Below are 23,100 nucleotides of genomic sequence, written 5' to 3' on the forward strand. Positions count from 1 at the left end.
TCCACTTGTGGAGTCTAAGGCACTTTTCAAAGCTAATTGGGGTAGAGGATATTTGTGCAGCGGCGTCGTGGTCGTCACCGTCTCCTTTTATCCGATTCTACCTGTTGGACATGTCGTCTAACTCTTTAGCTCGTTCTGTACTCAGCGTAGCTGAGGGCAGAACTTGAGTTAAGAAAAGGTTGCAGGACTAATGGGCTGTGTTCCCATTAGGTCCGCTCTTTTTTGACAGAAGAGAGAGAGACACTGGTAACATGACGTTTGTTTGACACTGTCAATACAACAGGGAATGTCTAGACTGCCACCAGTGTGTTATTGTGCTGGGAAATAGTACTGTAACCTAGTGTTACTTGACTATTAGACCGGTCACTAAAGTTGAGGAAATATTGAGGCATCATTTTTCTGCTGAGGCCACGAATCATTGGCTCTGCCTATGGATTGAGTGTGGTGGGTTACACTGAAAAAGCAGTGAACATGTCTTCTAAATTGGTTCAGCCTGTACTCAGCTTTGCTGATGTGAACGTCAACATACAAGTGTAAGTAAAAATGTATGTAAATACGTTAGAAATGGTGCTACTAATGCACAAACATCTCGTAAAAGTAATGTTTTTGTTTGGTTAACTTTTGGAAATTGTAGAAATAAAACATTTTCCTTCTTCAGAAGTTCCAGCTAGGCAGGCTAATGTTAGTTAGCTAATTCATTTTCTAGCTATCATACAGTAGGCGTATATTAATAATTATGTAAAACAAATATATATATAAAAAAATAATAATAATAATTAATAATTATGTAGTTAATATAAGTTAACATGCAATCATAACTGACTGTAGCGCATATAAAGCACCCACAAGCTACCGGTGGGTGAAACCACAATCATCGCAGGATGAACGAGTGAAGAATATCCGGGCAAGGGCGGTCCATTTAAAAATCATTCCTTCCTCCCTCGCCCTGCAAGTGTATACTCGTCAGACGTCATGATACGTCATCAGAAGTGTCCACTTAAACGTTTGGTTTGTTTGGTTATCTTTTGGAAATTGTAAAAATAAAACTTTTTCCTTCTTCAGAATTTCCAGCTAGGCAGGCTAACGTTAGTTAGCTAATTCATTTGCTAGCTATCATACAGTAGGCGTATATTAATAATTATATAGTTAATATAAGTAGACATGCGATCATAATTGACTGTAGTGCATATAAAGCACCCACAAGCTACAGTTGGCTGAAAACACAATTGTCTCGGGACGAACGAGTGACAAATTTCCGGGCAAGGGTGGTCCATTTAAAATCAATTCCTTCCTCCCTTGCCCCTTTCCCTGCAAGTGTAAGCTCGTCAGACGTCATGATACGACATCAGAAGTGTCCTCTTAATTTGAGGGGAGAGGGTGTGTCTTTTAAGTGTTTGGAATGCAGCCCTTGTGCTTTCAAGAAAACTAGGAATTCTGAAAAAAAACTAGGTCAAATCATGACATCAGTGATATTCAGGTCGGAAAGTCTGAGCTTTAGAAAGATGCTCGAGTTCCCGACTTAGAGTTCATAGTTGTAAGATCGTTCAAAATATATTTTTCTAGTCGGAGCTTGTTATATTTTTACGATTTCAAAGTTGTCTTGAAAGCACTGATGTCGGAAGTTGAAGATTTCCGAGTTCCCAATCCCCAGTTGTTTTGAACGCGGCTTCTGGCTTGAATTCATCAGTCTGGTGAATTGGAAACAAATCAAATCTTCATGACTGGATTATACATAGACTAACCCTTGTTTGCCAAGAAACCGCACGCATTGGCTTCATTCACATTAAAGTTGAACTTTCTAGTGTTAATCTGGGCTAGTGTTGGTGCAACACAACCCCAAGCCATCAATAGAAGACATTAACTCCTGTCATTTTCTACACCATATTGGGCCTTTGGGATTCGCAAAACATCAATTTTGATTCCAAGGCAGCTAAATACTGAACCAGTAACAGAGTAGGCTACCCAATTCCAAGCTTCACGCTACGAAAATACATGTAGGTGCCCTTCATCTGCACTAACAGGAAAATACTTGACAGGTCAAAAAAATATGGTGTAAGCTCATTAGGCCGGCTTTCACCTGGTCTGAGTTCTTCTCAGCGGGAGATGAGGTTGTTCTCAGCTGTAACTATGATCTCACCAAGTTTGACAGGGTTGTGTGGTGTACAGACAGACTGCTCAGCAATGCCCAAAGACATGGATGGCCAAACAATTACATCTCGCTCCTTTCTAGTCCTCTCCAACCTCACTGGAGGACAGTGTGGCGTATTGGTACATAGCTGCTTGAAGATGTTTGGGGATGGGGAGATTTTTATTTTGCCCACGCTACAGATGGCTATAAATCCGGTCCGCTAATACAGGACTAGTAAAAGCCCAGTGCACTACTTTTGTGAGAACTTTCCTTTTTTTAATTCAAAATGTTCAGGGGGTGATGCATCCCCCCCCCCAACACCCCTACTTCCCACGGCTATGTACTGGTGTGCTGACTTCTATGACAAAGGTGTGTGACTCAACTTTCTATGCAGTGTACTCTACACTGCTGCGCTGTGATCTGCTGGGGATGGATCAGTGTAAACGTGAAGACTAGAAGAGACCAAGGCCCAGTCTCCCATAGGCATCTTAAGTTCATTGTTAGAACCATAGGATCCCATTGTTAGAACCTTAGGATCCCATGGTTCTAACGAACTTAGCCTTAAGATGCTTTAGGGAAAAGATCAGCTGTATTTTTATTTATTTTATTCCATATACAGTATTTATTTGGTGCAATGGTAAGAAAATACATTTCCAAGTAAAAGATACACACCTCTCCGAATACATTTTTTATAAGTCATTTACATAAACTTACAGTAATTTTGAAATGACTCCAGTGTATTATTCATTAAGAGGTAAAGTATACTGCTCAAAAAAATAAAGGGAACACTAAAATAACACATCCTAGATCTTAATTAATGAAATAATCTTATTAAATACTTTTGTCTTTACATAGTTGAATGTGCTGACAACAAAAATCACACAAAAATAATCAATGGACATCCAATTTATCAACCCATGGAGGTCTGGACTTGGAGTCACACTCAAAATTAAAGTGGAAAACCACACTACAGGCTAATCCAACTTTGATGTAATGTCCTTAAACAAGTCAAAATGAGGCTCAGTAGTGTGTGTGGCCTCCACGTGCCTGTATGACCTCCCTACAACGCCTGGGCATGCTCCTGATGAGGTGGCGGATGGTCTCCTGAGGGATCTCCTCCGAGACCTGGACTAAAGCATCAGCCAACTCCTGGACAGTCTGTGGTGCAACGTGGCGTTGGTGGATGGAGCGAGACATGATGTCCCAGATGTGCTCAATTGGATTCAGGTCTGGGGAACGGGCGGGCCAGTCCATAGCATCAATGCCTTCCTCTTGCAGGAACTGCTGACACACTCCAGCCACATGAGGTCTAGCATTGTCTTGCATTAGGAGGAACCCAGGGCCAACCGCACCAGCATATGGTCTCACAAGGGGTCTGAGGATCTCATCTCGGTACCTAATGGCAGTCAGGCTACCTCTGGCGAGCACATGGAGGGCTGTGCGGCCCCCCAAAGAAATGCCACCCCACACCATGACTGACCCACCGCCAAACCGGTCATGCTGGAGGATGTTGCAGGCAGAACGTTCTCCACGGCATCTCCAGACTCTGTCACGTCTGTCACGTGCTCAGTGTGAACCTGCTTTCATCTGTGAAGAGCACAGGGCGCCAGTGGCGAATTTGCCAATCTTGGTATTCTCTGGCAAATGCCAAACGTCCTGCACGGTGTTGGGCTGTAAGCACAACCCCCACCTGTGGATGTCGGGCCCTCATGGAGTCTGTTTCTGACCGTTTGAGCAGACACATGCACATTTGTGGCCTGCTGGAGGTAATTTTGCGGGGCTCTGGCAGTGCTCCTCCTGCTCCTCCTTGCACAAAGGCGGAGGTAGCGGTCCTGCTGCTGGGTTGTTGCCCTCCTACGGCCTCCTACACGTCTCCTGATGTACTGGCCTGTCTCCTGGTAGCGCCTCCATGCTCTGGACACTACGTTGACAGACACAGCAAACCTTCTTGCCACAGCTCGCATTGATGTGCCATCCTGGATGCGCTGCACTACCTGAGCCACTTGTGTGGGTTGTAGACTCCGTCTCATGCTACCACTAGAGTGAAAGCACCGCCAGCATTCAAAAGTGACCAAAACATCAGCCAGGAAGCATAGGAACTGAGAAGTGGTCTGTGGTCCCCACCTGCAGAACCACTCCTTTATTGGGGGTGTCTTGCTAATTGCCTATAATTTCCACCTGTTGTCTATTCCAATTGCACAACAGCATGTGAAATGTATTGTCAATCAGTGTTGCTTTTGTGTGATTGACTTAGAGTTACATTGTGTTGTTTAACCTGTTATGGCTAGGGGGCAGTATTTTCATGGCTGGATAAAAAACGCACCCGATTTAATCTGATTATTAGTCCTGCCCAGAAACTAAAATATGCATATAATTATTAGCTTTGGATAGAAAACACTCCAAAGTTTCTAAAACTGTTTGAATGGTGTCTGTGAGTATAACAGAACTCATTTGGCAGGCCAAAACGTGAGAAGATTCTGTACAGGAAGTACCCTGTCTGACCATTTCTTGAACTTCTTTGCCATCTCTATCCATTACAAAGGATCTCTGCTCTAACGTGACACTTCCTACGTCTTCCATAGGCTCTCAGAGCCCGGGAAAAACCTGAATGTCGTCATTCCAGCCCCAGGCTGAAACACATTATCGCCTTTCTCAAGTGGCCGATCAAGGGACTGTGGGCTTAGGCGCGTGCACTGGCCGCCCCCCGTCTTTGTGTTTTTTCCTCTGTTTACAGAAAAGGAGATTCCCGGTCGGAATATTATCGCTTTTTTACGAAATAAATTGCATAAAAATTGATTTTAAACAGCGGTTGACATGCTTCGAAGTACGGTAATGGAATATTTAGAATTTTTTTTGTCACGAAATGCGCCATGCGCACGACCCTGATTTACCATTTCGGATAGTTTCTGGAACGCACGAACAAAACGCCGCTATTCGGATATAACGATGGATTATTTTGGACCAAACCAACATTTGTTATTGAAGTAGCAGTCCTGGGAGTGCATTCTGACGAAGACAACAAAAGGTAATCAAACTTTTGTAATAGTAAATCTGATTTTGGTGAAGGCTAAACTTGCCGGGTGTCTAAATAGCTAGCCCGTGATGGCTGGGCTATGTACTTAGAATATTGCAAAATGTGCTTTCACCAAAAAGCTATTTTAAAATCGGACATATCGAGTGCATAGAGGAGTTCTGTATCTATAATTCTTAAAATAATTGTTATGCTTTTTGTGAATGTTTATCGTGAGTAATTTAGTAAATTGTTAGTAAATTCCCCGGAAGTTTGCGGGGGGTATGCTAGTTCTGAACATCACATGCTAATGTAAAAAGCTGTTTTTTTATATAAATATGAACTTGATTGAACAAAACATGCATGTATTGTATAACATAATGTCCTAGGTGTGTCATCTGATGAAGATCATCAAAGGTTAGTGCTGCATTTAGCTGTCTTCTGGGTTTTTGTGACATTATATGCTAGCTTGAAAAATGGGTGTCTGATTATTTCTGGCTGGGTACTCTGCTGACATAATCTAATGTTTTGCTTTCGCTGTAAAGCCTTTTTGAAATCGGACAGTGTGGTTAGATTAACGAGAGTCTTGTCTTTAAAATGCTGTGAAATAGTCATATGTTTGAAAAATTTAAGTTTTCGGATTTTAGAGGAATTTGTATTTCGCGCCACGCCCATCATTGGATATTGGAGCAGGTGTTCCGCTAGCGGAACGTCTAGATGTAAGAGGTTTTAAGTGTTCCCTTTATTTTCTGAGCAGTGTATATTCAGGCCTGATGACGTGAATAAAATAAATAAAAGAATGAAAAAAGCTTTGCCATCATTAAATTTTGCTGAGCAGTCACACACATTCATTTATAAGCATTTGTCTTATGCTTGGGCAGAAAGTTGACATTTTTGGGTACAGGTCCAAGCAGCATTCCACTGTGGAGAAGGGAACATATGATTGACTATTATTAAAAAAAACTTTTCCATGAAACTATTCAGCGTGTTGTGTGTAGTTGGAAAAGATATTCAGCTGCTTTTAAAAAATGAAACATGTTGCAAGCTACAATTTTTTTTTTTTTTACATGAAATAGGGACATTCTTCTCTTCTCCCCTGCAACTCTTCCCCAGGTCCTTAGTGTACACGAGAAAGCGAGTGAGGAATGTGCCGGTCTAGCACTGGTTCTGTACTGCTGCTTTTCATTTCATGGCCAAGTTTGCAAATAAATAATAGATACAAATTATATACTTACTCATGGTATACAGTACCAGTCAAAAATTTGGAAATACCTACTCATTCCAGGATTTTTCTTTATTCTACATTGTAAAATAATAGTCAAGACATCAGAACTATGAAATAACACATGGAATCATGTAGTAACCCCAAAAAAGTGTTAAAGAAATCTAAATATATTTCAGATTGAGATTCTTCAAAGGAGCCAACCTTTTCCTTGACAGATTTGCACACCCATGGCATTCTCTCAACCAGCTTCATGAGGTAGTCACCTGGAATGCGTTTCATTTAACAGGTGTGCCTTGTTAAAAGTTAATTTGTGGAATTCCTTTCCTTCTTAATGCGTTTGAGCCAATCAATTGTGTTGTGACAAGGTAGGGTTGGCAAACAGAAGATAGCCTTATTTGGTAAAAGGCCAAGTCCATATTATGGCAAGAACAACTCAAATAAGCAAACAGAAACAACAGTCCATCATTACTTTAAGACATGAAGATAAGTCAGTCTAGAACATTTCAAGAAGTTTCTTCAAGTGCAGTCGCAAAAACCATCAAGTATGATGAAACTGGCTCTCACGAGGACCGCCACAGGAAAGGAAGACCCAGAGTTACCTTTGCTGCTGAGGATAAGTTCATTAGAGTTACCAGCCTCAGAAATTGCAGCCCAAATAAATGCTTCAGAGTTCAAGTAACAGACACATCAACACCAACTGTTTAGAGGAGACTGCGTGAATCAGGCCTTCATTGTCGAATTGCTGCAAAGAAACCACTACTAAAGAACACCAATAAGAAGAGACTTGCTTGGGCCAAGAAACACGAGCAATGGACTTTAGACCGGTGGAAATCTGTCCTTTGGTCTGATGAGTCCAAATGAGAGATTTTTAGTTCCAACCGTCTTGTCTTTGTGAGATGCAGAGTAGGTGAACGGATGATCTCCACATGTGTGGTTCCCACCATGAAGCATGGAGGTGTGATGGTGCTTTGCTTTTGACACTGCCAGTGATTTATTTAGAATTCAAGGCACACTTAACCAGCATGGCTACCACAGCATTCTGCAGCGATACGCCATCCCATCTGGTTTGTGTTTAGTGGGACTATCATTTGTTTTTCAACAGGACAATGACCCCAAACACACCTCCAGGCTGTGTAAGGGCTATTTGACCAAGAAGGAAAGTGATGGAGTGCTGCATCAGATGACCTGGCCTCCACAATCACCCGACCTCAACCCAATTGAGATGGTTTGGGATGAGTTGGACCACATTGAAGGAAAAGCAGCCAACAACTGCTTAGCATATGTGGGAACTCCTTCAAGACTGTTGGAAAAGCATTCCGCATGAAGCTGGTTGAGAGAATGCCAAGAGTGTGCAAAGCTGCCATCAAGGCAAATGGTGGCTACTTTGAAGAATCTAAAATATATTTTGATTTGTTTGACCCTTTTTTGGTTACTACATGATTCCACATGTTTTATTTCATAGTTTTGATGTCTTCACTATTATTCTACAATGTAGAAAATAGTAAAAAATAAAGAAAAACCCTGGAATTAGTAGGTGTGTCCAAACATTTGACTGATACTGTACTTCTACCAGGCCTACTTTGCCGTTAACATTTATTTTGCGATGGTTTTGGGGAAAGTATTTCTGTCAACCCACAAGACTTATCACATCAACTGGCTACACACGGAGTGATAGACAAACGGGCGCACCACACTGACAGACGGGCAATATTGCTGGATATTAATTGGCAGATGTGGTTTTATAAGCCAATAGTGGCTAACCAGGGGTGGGATAAAGTAAATGTTGCGTTGATTAGAAAGTAGCTGGAAGCTTGTGGTGTCTGTTAAAACCTCTTAGGTTTTAACAGACAACATCCGGTGAAGCTGGAGCGCGCCAAATTCAAATTACAAAATTGTAATATTAAACATTCATGAACATACAAATGTCCTACATCATTTAAAAGCTTAACTTCTTGCTAATCCAACCGCGTTGGCAGATTTAAAAAAGGCTTTACGGCGATAGCATACCATGCGATTATCTGAGGACAGCGCCCCGCATACAAAAGATTTAAAAACAAAATCCAAACCAGCAGAGGCGTCACAAGTCAGAAATAGCAATAAAATAAATCACTTACCTTTGAAGATCTTCCTCTGTTTGCAATCCCAAGGATCCCAGCTACACAACAAATGGTCGTTTTGTTCGATAAAGTCCTTCTTTATATCCCAAAAAAATCAGTTTAGTTGGCGCGTCTGATTCAGTAATCCACCCGTTCCACTAGTTCAACATGCATACAAAGGAATCCCAAAAGTTACCAATAAACTTCATCCAAACAAGTCAAACAACGTTTCTAATCAATCCTCAGGTACCCTAATATCTAAATAAATGATACAATTTAAGACGGAATGTAGTATGTTCAATACCGGAGATAAATAACGAGGTGCGCGCCATCATCCACGCGCACCACAAGACTACAGTTAAAATGAGAGCCACCTTGAAAAACTACAACTACTAATTCATTTTTCAAAAAACAAGCCTAAAACCCTTTCTAAAGACTGTTGACATCTAGTGGAATCCATAGGAACTGCAATCTGGGAGCTATTTATTTGTATATCCCACAGACAAGCGTTGAAATGGACAGTGACCTCAAAATAAATTATTCTGGATGGATTTTCCTCGGGTTTTCGCCTGCAATATCAGTTCTGTTATACTCACAAACATTAGTTTTAGAAACTTCAGAGTGTTTTCTATCCAATGCTATCAATTATATGCATATCCTAGCTTCTGGGCCTGAGTGGCAGGCACTTTACTTTGGGCACGTCATTTATCCGAACGTCCGAACACTGTCCCCTAGCCCTAAGAGGTTTTAATGACAGTTTGCGGTGGAACACGTGAAAATTGCATGTACTTTCATAATTCTTTGGCGAGCTACTCATAGGTGGGCTGCGAGCTACTGGTAGCTCACAACTGACCTGTTGCAGACCCCTGGTATAGGAGGTAATCTATGCTATCTGACAAATGTTAATGGGACAATTTTTTACAGAGCATTAACTGTCCATCTCTCCTTATTTTATTGACTGGTTAAGAAGCCACCATATAAAGTCCTCGAGAACAAGGGTTGAGACAGACATTGCTCTTGCAACCTCCTACTAAGCAATTCTTTATTGGAAGTTTCAACCCCAGAATGAGTCAAGAGATCAATGTGAATGAAAACACGCTGGCTGACAAAATAACCTAGGTTAGGATAGGCAACAGTGATCCTCACCTGATCTTGATTCAGTCCCCTATGTGTTGACTTGCCATGAGACTCCAGGTACTCCCTGCCCATGTAGTAGGGTGGTCGCCCGTTGATCCTCTGTGTCACTCGTTCGAGCAGCCCAACTGGTATGTACTTACAAAGGATAGAGGTTTAGATTGGCATGTCCACATTAAATGTGTTGAGTTGTTGATGTTTACAGCTATAAATTAAATAATATTTTAAGTGGTTGAATTCTACGTTTTGTAAAATATGGCAAATACAGTCCTGCAGGTTCTCTTCAATAATTGTTTGTCCTCATCTACATCAATCTATTGATCAACCTAAAATGCACAAAAAAAACAAATGTGCATGTTTCTAAGCATTACTACAAAGTGTGAATACCACCTGATACTTCCTGTCTATACGAGTACACACCTGCACATGAAGGACAGCCACTCCAGCAGGAAGTTCCTGGTCTTCTCCAGGCCTAGGATGTCCGAGCCCCAGTGCTCCAGGCCGTAGTGGGTGAAGTCAGTCCAGCCGCTCGCTGGACGAGATATCCCAGTCCCGCCACTCCTTGATCTCTGTGAAAACCCAGTGCTTGATGAGGGTGCCCCTACAGGAGAAGAAAAGTATGAGAGACCTGCTAACCCTGTCCAACTTTTTAGAGTACCAGATGCGTGTGGCAAATTGGAGAGGACGCGCGCTGTGAGAGTCTGATCGCAATAATAGAATTGTACCAAATCAAGTCTATAAAAAGGTTGAAATACTTTCTTTCTTGACAGCATTCCATTAACACATATGGTAAAAGTCACTAACAAGATGTAATTAGAAAGAACACACAAGGATGCTTTTGTTCTTGGAGTTTTTAAAATTTTATTAAACAAATAATGTTATTTGTTTGAGGTACAAGCGTCTCATACATTGTAAAAAAATGTTTACTCTATGATAACAACAAATGTTTGAAGCAGAGCATCAGTATCAAATAAACATAATAAACAACAAACAAAAAAATTAAAACGTATGATAGGAAACAGTGGGTGAGAACAAATCTTCTGGAGACCTTCAAATGTTCAGGAAATCATTTCCTAGACAGATTTGCCTGGTAGCTAGCAGATTTAGCCTTACACAGCAGTGCATCAGGGTAGACTTCTCAGAGGCTAAAACAGTTCCTCTGACAATCATTGAAACCTTGGTAACGAGGGCACTCAGCATGTCTGTACTGGGGGAGGCTCTGTACTGGGTTTGTTCTTGGGAACGAGACTGAATATTCGTTCGCAGTCTGCATTGCTGTGGAATATGACCAATATCCCCAGCATCACAGCCAAAAGGTGGGAATAGACCATGCCACGTTTCTGACATCTGCATAGGTCTTCAGATCCAGCTTGCCTTGGCCCCAAGTTTAGTCTCTAAACTGTAGTAGAGGAACGCTTGTCACCTATCAAACATGGCCAATCACTAGCGCCTGCTAGTATTGGCTTTTTAGGCATGGTTCCTAATCAACACATAAAGCAAAACCATTTTGAAAACATAAAACAAATGATCGCATCAACACAGACCGCAAACTGTCTACACAAAGCTTAAGTAGGCTACCGCAAAGTGAATCTGAACGCTGTTCGCTTGAAGAGTCCGGTGTTTCAGCCTATTTCTGTGCAGCACATTTTCTAAATTGATAACATCTCAAATCTTGTGCAAAGGCATTTTAGAAGCATTGCCTCTGTAGCTAATACCGGACACTCATTCATTCTTCATCTCCATTTAATGCCAAGATGTTTATATTTATTTTTTATTATACTTTTGTAATGCCTTTTGTGACGTGAATCATAATTACAGTTACAGTCTATCAGGTTTCATGATCCTCGTAATGTTAAGTGGAAAATACAACTAATGGGACGCAGAATTAAATGTATATCACACTTGCACAAATGCGAACAGTTATTTTTCGTATTTGCAATTCATTTCTTTCCCTGGCAAATGTGAGTAAACTGCTGGTACTTTAGAACCCACTGAATGTCCATCTTATGTTCGCTAACTTTAGCTTGAAACAATTACAGGCTGACTTCACTGCTCGCATTGTGTGCGCGAGCGTTGCAAAATAAATGTAGAAATCTATATTATTCAATTATTGCACCCACACTGCTCGTGCGCAACAACGAGCATCTGTGTTGCTAAAATAGAAGTCAGTTCTATTTCTGACGCAGATCGCGCCGCAAGTCCTGCCTCTCCCATCTCCTCATTGGTTCATAGAAGCAGGTACCCACGTGCCATCTCCTCATTGGTTATACCCATGTGGGTGAGTGAAAGACGAAATAGGTCGTTGGCAGTAATGCATGTAATTTATGAAAGTTGCCAATCGCAATATAAAGTCAAGAGAAGAAAAAGCCTGGAAGGAGGAGAGATGACTAGAAACGATTCGGTTGACCGTTTTATGTGTGGATTAATTGGTGGAGTAGAGGACCTTGTGCATTTCAGGTAAAATAACAACTCAATGTTTATATCCCAGGACAAATTAGCTAGCAACAGCAAGCTAGCTAAATAGGACAAATTAGCTAGCAAGTGCAAGCTAGCTAGCTAAATTACCATAAATGTTTAAGGCTTTTCGACCTGTTCCCAAATTAATATAATTGGTTCAGAGTTTGTTTTGATATTTTAATCTGCGTGGACATTCTGAAAGTAGTTTGAGGTCAGTAAGTCACATGACCAAGGAGCTACTGACATTTGAAAGTTTGTAAAATCCATGTAAAAACGTGAGATGAAAATGGACAAACTAAAGGGTGTGCAATATAGAAGTGTAGTCAGTGGACATTCTGAACCTTGTTTGAGGACAGTAGGTCACATGACCAAGGAGCTATTGAAATTTGAAACATTGAAAATTCATGTAAATTGCATGAGATGAAAATGGACAAACTTAAAGGGTGTGCAATGCGTAAGCCCACTGAGTGTACATGCTGAACCTTGTGTGAAGTCAGTAGGTCACACGACCAAGGAGCTATTGAAATTCAAAAATGTAAATAAATAATTTAAAATAGTGCGAGATGTAAATCAACCAAAAAAGGGTTGTGCAATGCTATGCCATCAGGTTAGCTAGAACCAGTTTTGAACGTTTTAGGAGTAATGGTTAAAGAGCTATTGAAATTGAAATTAGAAAATGTTGTCACTATGTTGACAGTCCCTAACTGCTTTTGGTGGACATAAGGAAAACTACAGGCGAATATCCGTTGAATATCCAACCTGAATCTGTCTTTACCTCCGTAGCTGACAGTCGGCAAACTCAGCATCACAACAAACAGGAGGGACAGACACGGAGTAGCTACGTTGAATAATGATGTATTAATCTCCATGTCCGTTGACACAAACTCCGTACATGTCTGTGTGTTGCCGCTTGAGAATCGGGATGTTAGATTTACACAGTGGATTTATTTTTTATTAAAATGTAAACTTTTTTTTATAATAATCAGGCCCTATTCATTTCTGCGTACCTTTAACTCGGATCTTGTACCTGCATACATGGACAGATAATTGCGTAGTTGTACACAAAATGCATGCATTTTGGCAGGTCTGGTTTACAACCAGAGCTGGAGTCAATTAAAGATGCACTATGGTGAAATCACGCCGCCATTTCATGGTTACAAAAGTTCTAATAGTTTGCCTAATTTCACTTTATGTGACAAAATAAGTGTAACAGTATAGCTTCTGTCCCTCTCCTCGCCCCAACCTGGGCTTGAACCAGGGACCTTCTGCACACATCAACAACTGACACCCACGAAGCACCGTTACCCATCGCGCCTCTTACAGAGCAAGGGGAACAACTACTTCAGGTCTCAGAGCGAGTGACGTCACCGATTGAAACGCTATTAGGGCGCACCACCGCTAACTAGCTAGCCATTTCACATCGGTTACATAAGCAAGTATAGTGTAGAGAATCATTGTACCATCTAAACCACTGTGAAATATATTTTCTATAACCAAACATTATCAGCTGGTGTACAGAACCGAAAGTAAGAGACGCAAAAATTACCAATTAGCATAGAAATAGCTCACATAGTGTCACGATCGTCGTAATAATTGGACCAAGGCGCAGCGTGATTAGCGTTCCACATCTTTATTATAAAGTGAAACATAGCAAAATACAAAAACTGTAAATGAACAAACGAAACGTGATGACAGTGAAGTGCAAATAGGCACCTACACAAAAACAAGATCTCACAAACACAGGTGAGAAAAATAACTACTTAAATATGATCCCCAATTAGAGACAACGATTACCAGCTGCCTCTAATTGTGAGTCATACAAATCAAACAGAAATAATAACCTAGAACCCCACATAGAAATAATAAACTAGAATACCCCCCAGTCACGCCCTGACCTACTTCACCAAAGAGAAACAATGGCTCTCTATGGTCAGGGCGTGACACATAGAACATATCTACTGCTTCTTAGACTTGCTTTCAATGAGTATAACAGATCTATAACTTACATTTCTATGTGTATTTGGTCGGGTCGTCCCAAAAAGTAACATATTGCAGCTTTAAGGCAGGGGCTCTCAAACCTCATCTCGGGGACCCCCCAAACTTTCCATGTATATTAACTAATCCAAGGCAAGCATACCTGATTACAATTTTCAACTAATCATCAAGCCCTTGACTAGGTGAGTTAGTTCAGGGCTACAACAAAATTGTGAAATGTCTGGGGGGTCCCCGACGAGAGGTTTGAGAACCACTGAATTAAGGGTTAAGGGACTGAATTGGATGTGCGTCCCATCTCAAATCAACCCTTAGCCCAAGATTGTACAGACAGTGGCAAGTCAAATTCAAGAACTTAAGTACTTTTTCAAGCACTAATACCTATTTTAAAAGGACCAATTTCTAACAGTTTGTATTGTGCAATTGTTTTTAGTCGCCACCAGATGGCAGTAAATGACCTCAACCTCATGAAAAAAATGTAATATGTACAATTCATCACAAGTTCTACTCAATAATATGTGTTTCACTACTTATTTACTATATACATGAGAGGAAAGTCAGTACTAATGATGTAATTTGAGTAGTGATGAGCAGAGTTTTGGGAGATGCCTACTGGTGAAAAGGATTACTTTATCCTATCCTAGGTATTCCTTAAAGAGGTGGGGTTTCAGGTGTCTCCGGAAGGTGGTGATTGACTCCACTGTCCTGGCGTCGTGAGGGAGCTTGTTCCACCATTGGGGTGCCAGAGCAGCGAACAGTTTTGACTGGGCTGAGCGGGAACTGTGCTTCCTCAGAGGTAGGGAGGCGAGCAGGCCAGAGGTGGATGAACGCAGTGCCCTTGTTTGGGTGTAGGGCCTGATCAGAGCCTGAAGGTACGGAGGTGCCGTTCCCCTCACAGCTCCGTAGGCAAGCACCATGGTCTTGTAGCGGATGCGAGCTTCTACAGGAAGCCAGTGGAGAGAGCGGAGGAGCGGGGTGACGTGAGAGAACTTGGGTAGACATTATTACAATAAGTATTCAGACCCTTTACTCAGTACTTTGTTGAAGCACCTTTGGCAGCGTTTACAGCCTCGAGTCTTCTTGGTTATGACGCTTCAAGCTTGGCACACCTTTATTTGGGGAGTTTCTCCAATTCTTCTCTGCAGATCCTCTCAAACTCTGTCAGGTTGGATGGGGAGCATTGCTGCACACCTATTTTCAGGTCTTCCCAGAGATGTTAGATCGGGTTCAAGTCTGGACACTGGCTGGGCCACTCAAGGACATTCAGAGACTTGTCCCGAAGCCACTCCTGCATTGTCTTGCCGGTGTGCTTCGGGTCATTGTCCTGTTGGAAGGTGAACCTTCGCCTCAGTCTGAGGCCCTGAGCGCTCGATCAGGTTTTCATCAAGGATCTCTCTGTCCTGACTAGTCTCCCAGTCCCTGCCGCTGAAAAACACCCCCACAGTATGATGCTGCCACCACCATGCTTCACTGTAGGGGTGGTGCCAGGTTTCCTCCAGACGTGACGCTTGGCATTCTAGCCAAAGAGTTCAACCTTGGTTTCATCAGACCAGAGAATCTTGTTTCTCATGGTTAGTGTATTTAGATGCCTTTGGCAATCTCCAAGCGGACTGTCATGTGCCTTTTACTGAGGAGTGGCTTCCGTCTGGCCACTACCATAAAGGCCTGATTGGTGGAGTGCTGCAGAGATGGTTGTCCTTCTGGAAGGTTCTATTTCCACAGAGGAACTCTGGAGCTCTTTCAGAGTGACCATCGGGTTCTTGGTCACCTCCCTTAACCAAAGGCTCTTCTCCCCCTATTGCTCAGTTTGGCTGCGCTGCCAGCTCTAGGAAGAATCTTGGTTGTTCCAAACTTCTTCCATTTAAGAATGATGGAGGCCACTGTGTTCTTGGGGACAGTCAATGCTGCAGAAATGTTTTGGTACCCTTCCCCAGATCTGTGTCGACACAATCCCGTCTCAGAGCTCCTAGGACAATTCCTTCAACCTCATGGCTTGGTTTTTGCTCTGACATGCACTGTCAACTGTGGGACCTTATAGACAGGTGTGTGCCTTTCCAAATCATGTCCAATCAATTGAATTTACCACAGGTGGACTCGAATCAAGTTGTAAAAACATCTCAAGGATGATCAATGGAAACAGGATGCACCTGAGCTTAATTTCAAGGGTCTGAATACTTATGTAAGTAAGATATTTCTGTTTTTTATACATTTGCAAAAATGTCTTAACAGTTTTTGCTTTGTCATTATGGGGTTGTGTGTGTAGATTGATGAGGGGAAAAAAATATGTAATACATTTTAGAATAAGGCCATAACGTAACAAAATGTGGAAAAAGTTAAGGGGTCTGAATACTTTCGAATGCACTGTCTATTCTTTTCCATTAAGATACCAACCTTTCCAGCATAATACCCAAAACTTTAATCTCTCTAACCTTCATGGCGTCATCGTAAAACAAAATGTCCCCATTACCTGCATAGAAGAGAGATTAGGTTTAACAGGTGCACACACACAAACATGCATGCACGAACATACACACTTTGTGAGATTGAGTTGCCGGGCGACCCATCCTCCATTACAGAGCTTACTACTCGCTAATGTTCAATCAATAATGAATAAACTTGAATTCAGTGTGAGGATCTCCTTCCAGTTGGACATCAGATTCTGCAGCATACATTGTTTCACTGAGGCTTCGCTTTCCTTCGACAACCAAATGGATTATATACAACCAATGGGTTTTACAGTTCATCGAGGGGACAGAAAGCAGGCTTTCTCTGGCAAGAACAAAGGCGAAGGGCTCCATTTTCTGATCAACAACAAGTGGTGCAACAGGGGAAACGTACAGGAACTTGCAAGCTTCTGCTCTCCCAATTTGGAATACTTGGTCATCAAATGTCGCCCTTTTTACCTTCCGAGAGAGTTCTCAGGGATTATCGCCATATGCGGCAGGTAGCCTAGCGGTTAAACTCTTTGGGCCAGTTACCAAAAACATCGTAGGTTATGTCACATTTTACATTGTTGGTCATGTCACACAGTTATGCCACATTTATGAACCCTTTATAAAGCATGAAACCTTTATAAACTGCACGTAATTTAAAGCGGGAACATTATTTGTATTGTTTCTTTCACTTCCCTTTGGCCTGAGCTGTTAAAGCTCGGAGTTTAAGAATTTCACTGTTATTACATCTGCATCTGACTAATAAAATCTCTAAATCTAACTCAAAGAGTGGGATGGGGCTGGCGAGTTGGGAGCAGGTATTAATGTAGGTATTAATGTAGTCCCAGTCAGCTGACTTGGTATAGCGCTGTTCCCTGGACCTACCATGCAACTACATAGATACTTGAAATTACTCTTATGCTACACATCCCTGACACAACCAAGACCCCAACAATACACAACAGTTTACTTAGGCTAGATCGATTTAGGATTCAGCATTACATTCTGACACACGTGATCATGGACACCACCCACTTCTTCATCTCTGGGAGGAGTTTGTGCGCGATGTTGGCCTTATCATGAACGAATCTTGACAGTCAATGGAACATCCAGAACCAGAGGACAGAACAACCAAGTCCCTTTACATACCAGAACTGAGTTCAAGTAATATTTATTTTCTTTCAAATGCTTTGAGCGTTTTATTGAGCCTGCATCGAGTGCAACATGTCCAATACCATAGTTGAGCAAATAAGGAATTATACTATATATAGAAGCATCGCTTACAGAGTTCATTCCTCGGATGATTTGCTCAAACGTGTTGGTGCACGTCATCAGACCACAACCTCCGCCCTAAGGAAAGGGAAAACCATATTATTCATCTGTTTTAGAGGGCTGGTTTTCCCAGACACAGATTAAGACTAATCCTGGACTAAAAAGCAAGCTCAATGGAGAATGTCCATTGAAATACCTTATTTCGGTCCTCACGCGATAGATTCAGAAGTTTACCTTCTTGCACACAAGGTCAATGGGACACCCCGAGTTGATGTCCACAAAGTCCACGTCAATTTTGTTGTTGAGTAGCTCTGTACATCTGGTCATTGCGTCAGGAATGTGTCACGTCCTGACCAGTATAGAGTATATTTGATTATTGTAGTTTGGTCAGGACGTGGCAGAGGGGAGTTGATGTATGTTTATGGGGTTTGTCACTGGTCTATGTCTCGTTAATTAGGGTTGGACTCTCAATTGAAGGCAGGTGTGTTGAGTTGCCTTTGATTGGGAGTCCTATATAGTAGGGTGTGTTTGTCTTTGTGTTTCATGGGTAGTTGTTTTTTGCACTGCTAGTTATAGCCTGCGAAACTGTCTCCTGTCGTGTTGTCTGCATTTGTTGTTTTTCTGTGATCAACGTGTTTAATAAACATGATGTTGAGCACACAACCTGCTGCGTATTGGTCCACGTTCTCCGACAGTGATTTCGCAATATCGTCAGAAGACGAGGAACGTGACAGAATGAACCCCAAATATAAGATTGTTTTAAACAAAGTAAATGTAAACAAACACTACAGCCTCTAAACATGGTTAAAATTGTAATTGGATTATTTTATAAATCATTTTGGCATTATTGTCAGTCCTTGCATCCATAGCTCTGTCTATCCCTCAGCTTTTTACAAAAACATAGGTGGGATGACTTTGTTATTGTTTCAATTAAGGATTCTACCTATAAAATGTAACAGTTTCAAATACCTTTGCTTTGAGCTCAAATGCCCAGGAGGACAAATCTGAAATGGACTAAAATGATCCCCATCTTTCCCATTCATTTCAGATTGAGGAAAATAGCTAGATCCACACAACAAATGAGAGACAGACTAACCTAAAAAAAATGTCTGAAACTTTGGCGTGATCTACTACCACTTCCACGACTATCACTTTTAGAACCGGCATGGGGTGGAACAAGCTTAAGCATACTGCCCAGAACAAAGTGCAATGGACAGGAGTTATCGATGGCCTATGCTCCCTGAGTACTCAGATTGTCATTGCTAATCCGGTTTAAAAAAAATACTAATCTAAGTATTACTTTCGTTCTCGTGTCTTTTGAGGAGCGCCCATTCGGACAACTGGCCCTGCAGCAGGTTGGTACACATGGCCATCTTCCCACACGTAATGTCAGCGCAGAAGCGTTTGCATATACGACGGAAAGGCAGGTTTCCACACAGAGGAATGAATACATTTTATTAGATAATTCTAAAATACATAATGCAGAACACAACACACAAAATCATAGAGTACATGAAACACAATAAAGTTGTGATCCTCTTTGGAGTATGGTTAGTATGAAATATCAAGCCATTAGACTGTGCACATTGGGTCAGTTTCCAAGACCCAGAACAAGCTTATTCCTGGACTAAGAAACTTTTAAAAATAGATTCAGTTGAGCTTGGGTTTCAGTCCAGGAGTAGGAATAATCTTAGTCTGGGAAAGTGGCCAATTCTGTTCCAAGGACCAATTTACTGTTGTTAAGGGAGCAAGATACAGCTTGTCTTTGAAGTCCACCTTTAGGAAGAATAAAAACAATCTATTCATAAATGTACTATTTGGTTTATACAACTTCTTAATATTAAAATGGGTTGTTAATGTTTAAATGAGCCTAATATACAAAGTGCCACTCAGATCCCCGACATGCAAGACAAAATACCTTGCAGCTCAAATGTACCAGCTTCTTTTCACATTGTAGTAGCTTTATGACATCAGCATCAGTCAATGCCCAATGGTCTTCACTAGAGCCAGGTTCTCCTGGCTAACCTGCAATTTTCCAAAAGGTAAACAACTTGTCAAGGAAAAACTTCTAGACACCATAAAATAAATGCACAGCCATGGGAAGAGCTTCCCCCCTTTTTATAAATAAAAAAAATTATATATATATATATATATATTTTTTTTTAAATCGCACAGATCTATTATATTTCCCAGCCAGGCAGTTTTTTCCTTGCCACTGTCACCAGTCACCTCTAATTGCTCTTCGAAGATTAAGGCCCAGGTTGATGTTAAGCGCCCTGTGACAAATGGAGTAGTAGTCATAGTTTAATAGTGTTGTTACTATACCTCAGTTCCCTGGTTGTCTGTTTGTGGTTTCTCCCCTTCAGAACACCGAGTGAACCTCCAATGAGCAGCAGTTATCAGCTAAGGGAGAGAAAACATTGAACTCTCAGATAATTAACATGAACACCTGATCAGCATGAAAATCAGATTATAAATATTTAATAATTTAATTAATCCATTAATTTATTCTAACACCATCTCTGCACCTGATAAGTCCTTACAAATTGTAAAGCTACTTGAAGTAGAGTTTGGCATTGAGAGTTGTACACAAAGAAAACTGACCAAACAAAAACATATGGCCAATTCTGCAGCTAAAAACAGTGAAATTACTGCGAATCAGTCGGTGATACATCACACCACCACCATGGGTGAGTTCACTTGGAACCAAACAGAAGCAAAAGGGGAGGGACCTACCTGAATTTGACCAATAGATACTATTTTTGTTGCAAACCATTTTCTGTTACAAAACATTTTGCTACGGTGTGTGACTAATGAATACAACCCAGGCGACATACCTTTCCCACATAATGGCAGACCCATCAAGCCTTACCGTTCTCTGCTGCTGCTGCCTTTATCCAGCCTTCTCCTGCTTTGTTTGTGTCCACCTTTGAAAATGGTCTTCGTGTAGGCGTCACCTTCTTGTGGAGGCGCCACTGCAGGTCCTTGTCCAGGCTATTCCTCACTGGCGTTCTCCTTTCCATGGCTTTCACGCGCTCCTCGTTCACTAGGTTTTTGAGGTCAGCGCTAGTGTGGGCCCAGGCAAACTGGCAGCTCAGGCCGTAGTGGCACTTCCCAAAAGTGTCAGAGGTAGCAGTGCTCTCCAACGTCGGCGGGCTTGGAGGCCATCTTTATTTTACCTTTATTTAACTAGGCAAGTCTGTCACAACGTCCACAGAAGGTGGCGCCACTCCCCGGTCGGGCGGCGCTCGGTGGTCGTCGTCGCCGGCCTACTAGCTGCCACCGATCCATGTTTCATGTGTCTGTTGGTTATGTCTGTTTAGTATGCACCTGTTCCTTGTTTGTAATTAGTGGGAGAGTATTTCGTTTGTCTGTTTCTTGTTTGGGATTTGTGCGGGATTGTTCTGTGTTACGTTGAGGTTAAGGACTGGATGATTTTTCCTATGTGTTTTATTTACACAACATTTTTGATAGGCTGTAGGGTTGCCGGGCTGTGCCCCGTGTATTTTTTTTTTTAGTTTGTAGCTGTTCTCCCTCTTGGTTGTGGTTTGCACCCTGCCTAGTCGTTGTATTCACTCTGGACATTATTAAATATATATTCTACGGACATTTCGTCTCCTGCGCCTGACTTGCCCGTTTCCCGCTCCTTGAGATACGTGACAAAGTCAGTTAAGAACAAATTCTTATTTTCAATGACGGCCTAGGAACAGTGGGTTAACTGCCTTGTTCAGGGGCATAACGACAGATTTTTATGTTAGTTCGGGGATTCAATCTTGCAACCTTTTGGTTACTAGTCCAACACTCTAACCACTAGGCTACCTGCCGCATGTACACCACAATGTCATGGAAGAACTTGCATTTGTCGCCATAGACACATTTGGTCTCACACTCCTGGGGGGAAAAAATATATAAAATTGGTGTTGATAAACAATTAGGTCTACAGGAAACTCAATTGAGCATGCTCCTGATAGGTAAAGGAAAAACATCACTGAATGACTTGGGGGGATTTCTAAGATGGAAAGTCCCAGGTTGCATGAATAGTAGTTGGCCCTTTCATCTATCCCCTAAAGTGGCCTTCCTACCTGAATAATGGAAGGACACAGTCTGTTTTCGTAGCTCGTGGGTTTCATGTGCGGCCTGGACTTGTCCTGCTCTCGCATTCGCTTGCTGTCCTGTTTCCCCGTCCTCTCCTGCTCATCCGGGTCAACTTTCATTTTTTTCTTTTGAGGCTCTTCCATAGAGTCCTCTGCAGTCTCCTTTGGTCCTGCATCACCGCTGGCCTTGTTACCGTTAGGACCCTTCCCCCCCAGAGTCCAGTAATTCATGGAATTTTTCTTTCGTTGTGAGAAACCTGAAAAACAGAGAATGCTAAATCACATTGACATATAATTGAGACAAATCAATAGGTATGCCTAATACTTTTAGATTCCCCCTTTTGGTCTGATATTTTTAATTGTGTAGTTTCTCTCATTGATGCCTGTTCCATCAGTACTCATGTCAGACTGGTGATGGTCTGGGGCAGGGGTGGCCAATTGTATTCACATAGGGCCATTGTGGGTGCAAGCTTTTGTTCCAGCCAAGCACACTTACTGAGTTTTAACGGCAGCTCTGCCTTTATCAGTCCCATTCATCCCATGCCCATGGCTTTCTGTGGGTATATTTGGGGTTGTCTCAGTCTCCATAAATCCCTCTGAAATAAACATCTGTTAGGGTTTAACCAACTATTTGTTTGCATAACCAATATAATACAACTATTTAAACCTATATAATAAAATTAGTTGTGGTGCATAACTTATGAATACTAATGCTAAACATAAAAGGTTTATATTGTATTAACATAGATTGAGCGACATATAATAGACATGACTAACTGGAGAGTTGCTGGCTAGTAGTGTAGGCTGAGTAGACTCGTGACACACACACACACAATGCCTGGTTGTGGGGCCGCTCAAGGACAGGTGTATGTGAGGAACTGATAGAGGGGAGAATGGCTGTGGCACAAGAACAGGCACTGTCCTTGGGTGTCTGACTCTCGGGTACACACACGAAGATAAGCTAGAAGACAACTATGCCTGGCAACAAAGATGCGTCTAGAGGCTGGGACCAGCCTGCACGCCAACGATAGGCTGGAGTAAGTCTAAACCACACCCAAGCCTCTACTATGACAGGCCCTCAGGGAGAGGGAACTACACCTGTCAAGAAGTATTAAAGGAAGAACTTATGATGTCATTTCAGTTCTCTGTTTTGCCCTGCGAGGTGTTACAGGGAGCCCGTATATACAAACCACCTATTTACCCTTCAAGGGTTTGCATTAATTAAAGTACAAAGAAATCAGAAGTTACTACGTGCTGACT

General features: G+C 41.9%; 1 pseudogene; it reads right to left on the minus strand.

Moving 5' to 3' along the window:
• Positions 1-5,986: 5,986 nt before the first annotated feature.
• Positions 5,987-22,428, minus strand: LOC106569857 (tRNA-dihydrouridine(47) synthase [NAD(P)(+)]-like; annotated as a pseudogene).
• Positions 22,429-23,100: the final 672 nt, after the last annotated feature.

Source organism: Salmo salar, chromosome ssa14 (genome assembly GCF_905237065.1).
Source record: "Salmo salar chromosome ssa14, Ssal_v3.1, whole genome shotgun sequence".
NCBI lineage: Eukaryota > Metazoa > Chordata > Actinopteri > Salmoniformes > Salmonidae > Salmo > Salmo salar.